At 62.2% G+C, this 10425-nt stretch overlaps 1 pseudogene across 1 annotated transcript; it reads left to right on the top strand.

The window, feature by feature from the left end:
* The first annotated feature begins 1361 nt into the window (after window positions 1-1361).
* Window positions 1362-8797, top strand: LOC115895905 (annotated as a pseudogene). Its single transcript, XR_004055971.1, has 7 exons — window positions 1362-1599; window positions 4997-5156; window positions 5549-5692; window positions 5788-5877; window positions 6332-6425; window positions 6583-6634; window positions 6757-8797. The product of XR_004055971.1 is annotated as a centrosomal protein of 170 kDa protein B-like (transcript).
* Window positions 8798-10425: the final 1628 nt, after the last annotated feature.

Raw genomic sequence — 10425 nt, forward strand, 5'->3', positions numbered from 1 at the left:
TTGCTGGACTCACGTACATACACATGTGCATGGGCTGAGGGCAGGGCCTGCTGTGCTCTGATGTGGGTTGAACACCCTGACCATCTCTGGCATGGTAGGGGCCTTCCATCCCCCAGGGTGGGCATTCCCCACTCTTCTGTACTCCTGGCTCAGGCCCCTGGTGCCTTGCGGTCCCCATGCCATCTGCCATGGGCCTGGGGCCCTAGGCCTGGGGAGGGCACTCCCGTGGATCTCTGCTGCAGTACTGTGGCCCAGTGAAGGGTGCCAGGTACACCTGTGCCCCCTGCTGGTAGCTGCTCTAACACCCTTCTGAGCCCGCAGGCCCCATGGCCAGGGAGGGAGGGAGGGCTGTGAGCAGAGCCCCGCCCCCCAGATGTCCTTGGGCACAGCAAGCAGGGATGGTCCTCTGTGGCCACCAGAGCTGGCCTCCTACCTGGGGTGGCCAGACATCTGCGTCTGCAGAGCAGGGCCCACCCTGCCCACCAAGGGAGCCGAGCTGTCCAGCGAGTGGATTGGTTTGAGGCCAAGGTGTTGCTGCTACTGCCTTCTGCCCTGTGCTCCCACCTACTCACCCATGATCCCAGTGGAGCCTCTTCCCCAACTCCCAGGGTCCTCCCACGGCCCCGCCCCAACTGCTGGCTGCACTGGGCAGGCCCTGCGCATGGCTGGAGGCTGAGGCAGGGTTCGCTGGAGGAAGGGGTGGGCTAGGGCCAAGGGTCACCCCTGCTTGGTGGAGCCTGCCATCCCTACCCCACGTGGTGCACTGGTAATGTTTGGTCCAAGCATGCGGCTGGCCATCATCCCCACCTACGGTGCAGGTGCACAGCTGCTGCCGGGCTCTCAGAGCAGGGGCTGGTGAGGAGGCTAGGACTCCGCCCAGCAGGGGCAGAATCTGAAGCACTGGGTCTGACAGACTGAAGCAGGCAGCAGGGAGGGGCTGCAGTGGCCTTGCTCGGGCTCTGACTGGTCCTTGCCTGTCTGTCTGGTCCAGCCTGGGCTGCAGCAAGTCCTGCTGGGGAAGTTTACTCTGTTTTGGCGTCTGCCAGGCACTGCTTTCCCACCACCTGGGGTTTCCCACCTAATCAGGTGCAGACTGCTCCCGGGTTGCAGCCACTGGCCTGGGAGCACCAGGCTGCCTTCCCCGCATGTGCCCCTGGGCTGGTGGGGGCCTTGTGGCCCCTGGAGCTCAGCAGCTGTTGATGTTTCAATGAAGGGCTACTGGGTGGGGGCACCAGCCTCAACGCTGCCCAGCCCTGCAGCACTGAGCCCTCGCCCACAGGGACCCTGGGACTGCCACAGGGTGCTGAGTGCTGCTTTGTTCTGTTCTTGCTTCTGAAACCAATTCACTCACCAAGACACGCGGCGCCGGCAGCAGGGCTCGGATTACACGTCCACCTCTGAGGAGGAGTACGGCTCCCGCCACGGCTCCCCCAAACACACACGCTCCCACACCTCAACAGCCACTCAGACCCCGAGGGCTGGCAGCTCCAGTCGGGCTCGTTCCCGGGCCCCCGGTCCCCGGGACACAGACGACGATGAGGAGGAACCTGACCCTTATGGTTTCATCGTGCAGACGGCAGAGATTGCAGAGATCGCCAGGTGAGCAACCCATTCAGAGTATATCCCCTGGGTCAATCCACTGAGTGCTGGTGCCTTTTCTCGAGTGAGAGCACCCTGAGGGCAGGGACCAGGCTGGGAGCTCCCTTCTTGAGTGGATAGATGGTACGGCAGATGGCTGGCTAGCTGGATGGATGGATGGATGGATGGATGGATGGATGGATGGATGGATGGATGGATGGGAGGGTGAGTGGGTGGATGGATGGATGGGCAGGTGGATGGATGAATGGGCGGGTGGGTGGGTAAATGGATAGGTTGCTGGATGGGTGGATGGCTGGGTGGGTAGGTGGGTGGATGGATGGTTGGGTGGGTAAGTGGTTGGATGGATGGATGGACAGGTTGATAGCTGCATGGATGAATAAGTGGATGGATGAATGGATGGGTGGAGGTTGGATGGGTGGATGGAAGGATGGATGGAAAGGTTGGTGGGTGGCTGGGTGGGTTAATGGATGGGTAGGTGGGTGGGTAGATGAATAGGTGGATAGATGGATGGATGGAAGAGGTTGGTGGGTGGGTGGATGGATGGATGGGTCGATGGGTGGATTGATAAACAGGTGGATGGATGGGAGGTTGGTGGGTGGATAGATGGAAGGATGAATGGATAGGAGGGTGGGTGGGTGGATGGATGGATGGGCGGGTGGGTGAGTAGATGGATAGGTTGCTGGGTGGGTGGATGGGTGGGTGGATGGGTGGGTAAGTGGATGGATGGATGGATGGGAGTGAGTGTGGATGGGTGGATGGATGAGTGGGTGGATGGATGAGTGAGTGGGTAGATGGATGGATGAGTGAGTGGATGGATGGGTAGACGGATGAGTGAGTGGGTGGATGGATGGATGAATGAGTGGGTGGATGGATGGATGAGTGAGTGATGGATGGGTGGACGGATGAGTGAGTGGGTGGATGGATGGATAGATGAGTGAGTGGGTGGATGGATGGATAGATGAGTGAGTGGGTGGGTAGGTGGGTGGGTGGATGGATGGATGGATGGATGAGTGGGTGGATTGACGGATGTATGGATGAGTGAGTGGGTAGGTGGATGGATGGATGGATGGATGAGTGGGTGGATGCATGGATGGATGAGTGAGTGGGTGGATGATGGTGGATGAGTGGGTGGATGGCTGGATGAGTGCGTGATGGCTGCCTGCGTGGGGTGGCTGGCTGGCTGAGTGGCTGGCTGCCTGCGTGGGTGGCTGCTGGCTGCGTGCTGGCTGTGCTGGGTGGTGCGTGCGTGGGCTGGTGGCTGACTGCTGCGTGGGTGGCTGGGTGGTGGCTGCGTGCGTGGTGGCTGGTGGCTGCTGTGCGTGGCTGGCTGCCTGCGTGGGTGGCTGGCTGGCTGCCTGCTGGGTGGCTGGCTGGCTGCGTGCGTGGGTGGATGGATGGATGAGTGAGTGGATGGATGGGTGGAGTGAGTGATGTGGAGTGTGGATGATGGATGGATGGCTGATGAGTGGATGGATGGTGGACGGATGAGTGAGTGGATGGATGGATGGATGAGTGAGTGGGTGGATGGATGGATGAGTGAGTGGATGGATGGGTGGATGGATGAGTGAGTGGGTGGATGGATGAATGGATGATGGGTGGGTAGATGCAGATCTTCCCAGGAGGTGGAAGGCCTCCTCAATGGTGTTTATTAGAATGAACTCTTTCATGTGGTCATTCAGTAACAGGGCCCTCTCCAGGCCAGGCGCTGGGAGGATGGGGTAGGGAGTTGGGTGGGAGTGAGAGTGGTCTTTGCCAAGCAGTGGTCAGTACTGCAAAGGCAGGCCTGAAAGGCTGTGGGGCAGGCAGGGGAGGTCCCAGGACCAGGGGGATGGCAAGTGTTTGTTGTAGAGGACGCTGAGCTTGAAGCCCATGAGGCACCTGGAATGGGGTGGCCAGGAGCAGGCAGCCCTTAGAGAGTGGGCCACACTGGGTTGGAGGCGCAGGCACCTGGGCTGTGAGCAGCATGAAGTTGGTGGGGAGGACCTGGGGGGCTTGGAAGGATGGGGACTGGGGACAGGGCTCTTGGGATGCTTGAGGTATTGGTAGGAGCGTAGGGAAGAAGGCTGCCATCAGCTGAGGAAGTGGGCATAGGGTTGGGGCTCTGGACAGAGACACTGCACCTGGGTGAGAAGCAGGCCTGAGAGCAGAAAGGGGGACATGGGGGCCCATGTGAGTTTCTGGAGTTCTCTGCCTTCCACAGTGGGTGAGGCTGGAGCACGCGATGTGCCAGGGGCAGGAGGCCAGAGAGTGCTGGGCGGGGGGCCCGAGGGCCAGGGTCACGTGCCAGTTGGTGTCACCCAGAGGTGGAGGGATGGCTTCCATGTTTTGTTTTGATGTGGAAGGGTGGAGCCAGTCCTGAGTGAGGCCAGGGCAGCCAGTGGACTGTGCGAGGCCATCTGGGCAGAGGGGCGCCGGGGCTGTTTTTCTGGTCGTGCCAGCATCTGGCGAGGGGAGGGGGAAGAGGGGAGGGGGAGGGCCCTCAGGGTGGTCTGTTCCTTGGGTGACTGCCAGTGTGGGGGGCCAAGGAGGCTTGGGGTGGGGCCTGTCCCATGAGGATGGGTGGTTGACAGTGACAAGGGAGCCTGGGTCCCCAAGGCCTGGGCTGAAGGCCTAAGTGGGGCAGGACCTGCTGGTGGCCCAGGTGCTTAAGGGGCCGGCAGGACAGGTGACGAGGCTGTGTGCTCCAGCAGAGGGCTGGGAGCTGCTCACAGCCCCTGCAGGCCCCTGTCCTCGCTGGGAAGTGTCTGTTACCTTGGCAGGGTGGAGGCCTGTGCCCCCTTGGCATATCCTAGGGGGACTGAGCTGGCAAGGCTTGAGCAGGGGGCTAGGCTGAGCTGCCACTGGCCTCACTGACCTGCAAGGGGTCCCCTGCCTCTCTGGATCTGCCTGCCCCACCCTCTGCCCAGCCCCCACCCTCAGTGTGAGGAGTGCCAGGCTCTAGTTGCTGTGACCTCAGCCCACTCCCTTCCTTGCCTCAGTTTCTCTGCCTGCAGAGCTGGACGCCCGTGGCACCCACACGTTCTATGACTGAGTCCCATCCATCCCATTTGGGCCCCGCAGCTGTGATGCTGGCCCTGGGGGGCCAGAGAGGGAGGAGGTGTGGCCTGCCCCAGAACCAGCAGGGGTCTCTGTGCACCCTTCTTTTCAGGCTCTGTCCAAGCCCCCCACCATCCCTCCTTGTGGCTGTGGGGAGTTGGGCCTCCCTGTAGGGCCATGGCCAGTGCCTGTGTAACCAGTGGCTAGGCCAGTGTTTGGGGCCAGGCTGGGGAGCACCTCCCCCAGGCCCCACCTCTGGCCGGCAGCTGCCTGGGAGCTGGGAGGGACTTTGAGGCCTGTCTGGCCCCTGCTGCCCCGACTTCCTCTGTGCAGAACCTGCTGTCTTTCCTGCCGGCTGCAGGCTGAGCCAGACACTGGTGAAGGACGTGGCCATCCTAGCCCGGGAGATCCATGATGTGGCTGGGGACGGTGACACACTGGGCTCCTCGGGGCCTGCCCACAGTGCCTCCCTCAGCACCATGCCCAGCACCCCCGCCTCGACCATCTCTGCCCGGGAGGAGGTGAGCCCCAGGCTTTCTGAGGCCCCTGTGCCAGAGCCACCCTCAAGGAGGGTCAGGCCAGGTCCCCACAGCCCTTTGCATGCCTCGGCTGAGGCCCTGCTGCGCATGCCCCTTTGGTGAGCTGGAGCGTGTCCCTCTGGGTCAGCGCCCCACACGGCCACCGGGGAGCTCAAGGTCTGGGGAGCTCACGGCGCCTGAGTCAGGCTTGACTGTGGACATCCCCAGCCCAGCTGCCTTCACGGCGGGGCAGGGGCACAGGAAGGACCCTGCACAGATGGAAGGTGGGTGTGGCTCTGTCCATCTGCCGGGCCCGGAGCAGGGAGGTGCAGCTGGCCACAGCCTGGCAGGAGCCTCTGCCTTGGGGCCCACGGTGCCGGCCCTCCCTTTTGCAGCTGGTGCAGCACATCCCTGAGGCCAGCCTCAACTTCCAGAAGGTGCCTCCCGGCTCGCTGAACTCTCGGGACTTTGACCAGAACATGAACGACAGCTGTGAGGACGCCCTGGCCAACAAGACACGGCCTCGGAACCGAGAGGAGGCATGGTGCCCACTGCCGCCACGGAGCTGGGTGTCGGGGGGAGCAAGGGCGGGGCTCCTCGAGGGCAGGGCCATGCTGACGCCGGGCTCTTGTAGGTGATCTTTGATAACCTGATGCTGAACCCCGGTGTCCCAGCTGTCGCAGGCCATCCGTGAGAACACAGAGCACCTTGCCGAGAAGATGAAGTGAGTCAGCTCCCCGGCTGAGGTGGACGCCCGGACACAACAGAGCTGCATGAGCTGAGACTCAGGCCTGGCTGCATGAGGCAGGCTCAAAGGCAGTGGTTTTATGGGTACACTCGTGTGCACCCGTGCAGCCAGCCCTCCTGTGTGCACGTGTATGCGGCTCCCAGCAGGCAGACCCTGAACTCAGAGGAGCCAGCGCCTCCAGGGTGGCCCTTCCTCCCCATCTCCCCTCGCCCTCATCCCGGGCCCAGCCCTCCCCACCTTCCGGTGTTAGACACACAGATGGGAACTTGGTGCCCGTTAGCCCAGGTCATGTATCAGGCCTCAGTTTTCCCCTTAGGCCCAGGTGGGGTGGGATGAACTTCACCATAGCAGAGGAGGTCTGGAGAATTGTCCCTCAGCTCTGTCATCCCTGTCCTTGTCCCCCCATTTCTGCCTCCCCTACCTTGGACAGGATCCTCTTTCAGAACACAGGGAGAGCCTGGGAGGACCTGGAAGCCAGGATCAACGCCGAGAACGAGGTGCCCATCCTGAAGACGTCTAACAAGGTGAGCGCCGGGGCCCCGTGCCCCGAGCCCGCCCCCAGCCAGCCTGGCTTTGCCTGGCTGGCCCCAAACCTTGTCCGGGCTCCTGCACCCAGAGCCCCGGGGCGGGGCTGCGGCCCCTCAGAAGTTGACTCCACCTCCCTCCCTGCCATGTTTCCAGGAAATCAGCTCCATCCTGAAGGAACTGAGGCGGGTGCAGAAGCAGCTAGAAGGTGAGTGTGGCCAAAGCCCAGGACAGTGAGGGAGGCTGGCAGGGCCTTGTGGGGAACCCTGACTCACAGGGTGGGAGCAGGTGAACTGGATCTGCAGCCTGACCCTCCCTCCCCACCTCCAGTTATCAACGCCATCGTGGACCCCAGTGGGAGCCTGGACCTGCTCACAGGAAACAGGAGCTTGGCCAGCTCCGCACAGCCGGGGCTGGGGAAGGGCCGTGTGGCTGCCCAGAGCCCACCCTCGCCCGCCTCAGCCGAGGCCCTGCTGCCAGCCCTGCCGCTGAGGAGTTTCCCACAGCGGGTCAGCTGTGGGCCTCCCAGCCTCCCGGACCCCACCTTCCTCCCTGATGCCGAGAGGTTCCTGATCTAGGCCCCGGACCTGGCCAGGCTGGCCTACCTGTGCGTGTGCGTCTCTGCCTCCCGTCCGCCGCACGCCTGCCTGCCTGCCTGGCGGCAAGTGGTTCTCCCTGAAGACCCCCACATGTGCCATATCCCCGTGGGCGGGGGCCTCCCACGCCCTTGCCCCCTCGTCAGCTCCCAGCCAGCACCCTACTCACCCTGTCCAGCCCTGTGGCCACCCCCACCCCTGCCCCGCCCCGCCCCCTACAGGTCTCTGGCCCAGCTCCTGGCCAGGCTGCTGCCAAGGTTTCAAGCCCTCAAGGGCATTACCCCATCTCCTCTTCATCACTGTTATTTTTGTCTTTAGCTTTAAAGGAAAGAGTTGTTGGTGCCATTGCAGGTGCCTCCTCCAGGCCTGACTGGCTCCACCAGGCACTAACCTGCCATACCCCTTTGTACTGGCCTGCGGCCAGGCAGAGGAAGAGAGGTTGACTGTGGGGTCATTTGGTGCCAAACATGGAGCTGGGGCAGGCTCACCTGTCCTGGGACTATCTAAGATGGCAGGGCACTTGCCCTGGTGGCTCCCACCTGACCCCAGGCCTTTTATAGGCAGGAGCCCCACTGCTTCCAGCCTTTGGTGCCAACACAGTTGCCAAACCCATTGAGCTTGGGGCTGCCCCGTGAAGCCCTCCTGGGTGTGGACTGGGGGCTGGTTGAGAGCTGAGCCATGCACACAGGTACAGATACCCACCCCCACTCCCATGCACTCAGCTAGTCCAGGCGCCTCCATGCTGCACCGTGAGGACTGGGGGGCATGTCCCCTTGAGGGGCTATGGGCCTCTGTACTTGGGCTTCCAAGGGCCTGGGCACAGCCAGGTGCGTGGCAGCCCTTCAGGCGGGAGTGAGTGCATGACCAAAGTGACTGGAAGCCGGGTTTCCGGAAGCTCGCAGCTTGGCCTGCACCACACGCCCTCCCCTTTTGGCTTCACGCCATCAGGCCTCAGGTGGGCATGGGGGCAGGGATGGGCCCAGGAACTGTTGTTTTCTCAGGATTCTTTCAGCTGGGAACATGGCAGGTGAGCAGAGCTTGGCCCCTCTGCCGTGGCCCCTGCTGGGGCAGCCCGTGTTGCCAGAGCCTCTAAGCCAAAGAGCCCATTGGCCGTGGTTGGTGGGGATGGACGTGGGGGGTGTCCCACCTGGACCAGACTGGCGTAGGTGAGCTCCACACCCCGCCTGGCATTGGTACGAGAGTCAGACCTGGACAGGGCCAGCTGCTGGGGGAGTGGCGCTGGGGGCTGGAGGCTGGAAGTGGGTGGTTTGTGTCCCCTGTTTACTTTTAGCTGATCTGGGGTTGGGTGTACGGGTTCTGTGCCTCTGAGCCCTGCGGCCCACCTGATGTTTACGTGTGGGGGGGCGGGGGGCCGGTGTCTCCCCCTGGTCCCCGCCCCAAGAGCCTGCTGTCTATATGGAGGAGGTGCTAGTCCGGCCCACCGGGCTGCTGCCCACCCCTGCATGCCTCAGTTACCCACCCTGCCTGCCCCTGGACATGAAGTGGTCACTCTTCATCCACGGCTCCTGCCCACCCCTCAGCAGTGGCAGTGCAATGTTTCGAATTCACAAGTTCCCGCTCCTCCCCACGCTGAGCTCCTTTGCTCCTCCCCCTCCAGCCTTTGCCTGGGAATGGTCCTTGTTTGCCAGGCTTCTCGGAGGGTTCACTGTACATTCGTTCTCAGGTGGTCTTGTGGCTGTCTTTCGGAAAATGGTTATTTTATATGATTTATCATGGAATTTGTTCTAATAAATCATTCTTCTATCACATGGCAGTACGCCGGAGCCTGTCACCTCAGCCTTGCCTCTCTATCCATGGTGTTTGGGATGGGTGGGGCCCTGCAAGTGGGACAGACCGGGGGAGGCTGCAATTCAGAGATGCCGCCGCCAGGGGGCGGCCTGGGCTAGAAAGCAACGTTTCCAGATGTTTACTCCTAAGAAACAGAAGAGTTAATTTATGAAAACTCTTCAGTGAGGCAGCATCCCAGAGCACTGGTTTTTTGTTTTGTTTTGAGACAGAGTCTCACTGTCTCCCAGGCTAGAGTGCAGTGGCACGATCTCAGCTCACTGCAAGCTCCGCCTCCCGGGTTTACGCCATTCTCCTGCCTCAGCCTCCTGAGTAGCTGGGACTACAGGCGCCGCCACCACGCCCGGCTAATTTTTTGTATTTTTTAGTAGAGACGGGGTTTCACCGTGTTAGCCAGGATGGTCTCGATCTCCTGACCTCGTGATCCGCCTGCCTCGGCCTCCCAAAGTGCTGGGATTACAGGCGTCAGCCGAGCCACTGCGCCCGGCCGAGAACGCTGTTTAAAACTTCGTTCATCCTGCATAAAAATAGGTAGTGAGCAGGCACACAGTCGCCGTGCGGTGAGCGCCACCTCCTGCTGCAGTTCCTTCTCCCTGCTAGGGCTTTGGAGGACACCCACTGCCAGTCATCATGTCACATCACTGGCACCCATCACACCTGGGTCACTGGAGGTGTCGGAGGTCACTGTCCACCTTCAGCCACAGGGCGGGCCCCACGGCACTGATGTGCTGTCGGGCTGCCAGGCTACCAGGCAGCGGCTCAGGTCCTCAGCAAGGCTGACCTTGAGACCCTGGCGGGAGTAGCAGGGCGGGCTTTTTACCTCCGCAGCCCAGCTGTCCAGCTGCTCCGAGCCCCTCGTCCTCCCACTCCCTGCGATGGCTGTGGCTCGCCAGATGTTCCTGGGTGGACTGCCTTTATGATGCCACCCTCGCCTGTCCTTGGGGACGCATCTGAGTTTGCAAGGGGATGGTTGAGCCGAGCGGCCCACCAAGAACTTGAGGATGGGGCTCCACAGGCCTCATGCAGCCACTCGGGGCCTCCACGCCTTGCCTTGCCATCTGAACCATCTCAGTGCCACTCCCAGGGCCACACTTGAGGTGGTCACTGCTGGCCCGGCCCCCTCCAGGGAGGACTGTGGGCGAGGCCAGGTAGTGAGACCTTAGTCTGGGCAGCAGACCCCTGAGGGCCTTCTGAGCGGAGCCCTTCAACGGGCCTTCCCAGAGACCAGGGCCCACTGGAAAGTCAGCCTGAATATACCCCCCGGGGCTCATGGCTGCAGAAGGTGCAGGGGGGCGCCAGCCTTCGGGTAGGGCTGGGCCCAAGGGGCCAGTGGGCAGAGATTTGTTCTGGTGGCTCAACGTTCCAGGACCTCCCCTAAGGAGTGCGAGCTTCTCTCGTTCCTTGTCTGGTCAGAGCGAGGAGGGCTTTGACTGGGAGTAAGGGCACAGGGGCTGCAGGAGGAGGCAGTGGAGGGCAGACGGGCTGCGTGGAAAGACTGGAACCTGAAGAGGCCGCGTCCCCGGTGGAGGGGCAGAGAGGGCCAAGGACTTGCCCAGCTCCTGGCCCAAGTGGTCCAGACGTGGGGACAGTGGGTGAG

The sequence above is a fragment of the Rhinopithecus roxellana genome, unplaced genomic scaffold (genome assembly GCF_007565055.1).
Source record: "Rhinopithecus roxellana isolate Shanxi Qingling unplaced genomic scaffold, ASM756505v1 contig3662, whole genome shotgun sequence".
NCBI classification, from domain to species: domain Eukaryota; kingdom Metazoa; phylum Chordata; class Mammalia; order Primates; family Cercopithecidae; genus Rhinopithecus; species Rhinopithecus roxellana.